Below are 551 nucleotides of genomic sequence, written 5' to 3' on the forward strand. Positions count from 1 at the left end.
TCCCTTTCCCCCCAAAATAGTTTGGGCGTTTTTAACCCTTCATTTTCATTGTATTATCCGCATGTTCATACAAAAAATATAGCACAATTCTCAATGGCTGAAAAATCCACAATTTACAAATTAAATTCATAAAAAGTGGAAACTAGTGTTTGGTATCCTCTTGGATTTAATCTTCAAGCCTTGTTTTTTTACAATATTTTTTTCTATCATTTGCATATTTTTTTTAGATATAATAACATTAATGTTTACACAATACGTATAGTAAAAACTTCGTAAACAGTTTTCTTCGTCTACACGCATTAAGTCCCTAGTGTCGGCTTCTTATACCCGTTATTTTTTTTAAGTAATAAAATCAATATTTACACAAAATGTAGTATAAATTCATATAGAAATACTTCGATCTGCACGCATTAAGTACATAGTATGGCTTCTTATACTCGTTTTTTTACTTCTGACTTTTTTTGGGTCAAATTTATATGTTGGACCCTCCTCCTCTGTGTGCACGACCCTAAAGTGAAAACATAAACTGAGTATATTGGCTTCTAAAATCC

This window comes from Penaeus monodon, chromosome 19 (genome assembly GCF_015228065.2).
Source record: "Penaeus monodon isolate SGIC_2016 chromosome 19, NSTDA_Pmon_1, whole genome shotgun sequence".
NCBI classification, from domain to species: Eukaryota; Metazoa; Arthropoda; class Malacostraca; order Decapoda; family Penaeidae; genus Penaeus; species Penaeus monodon.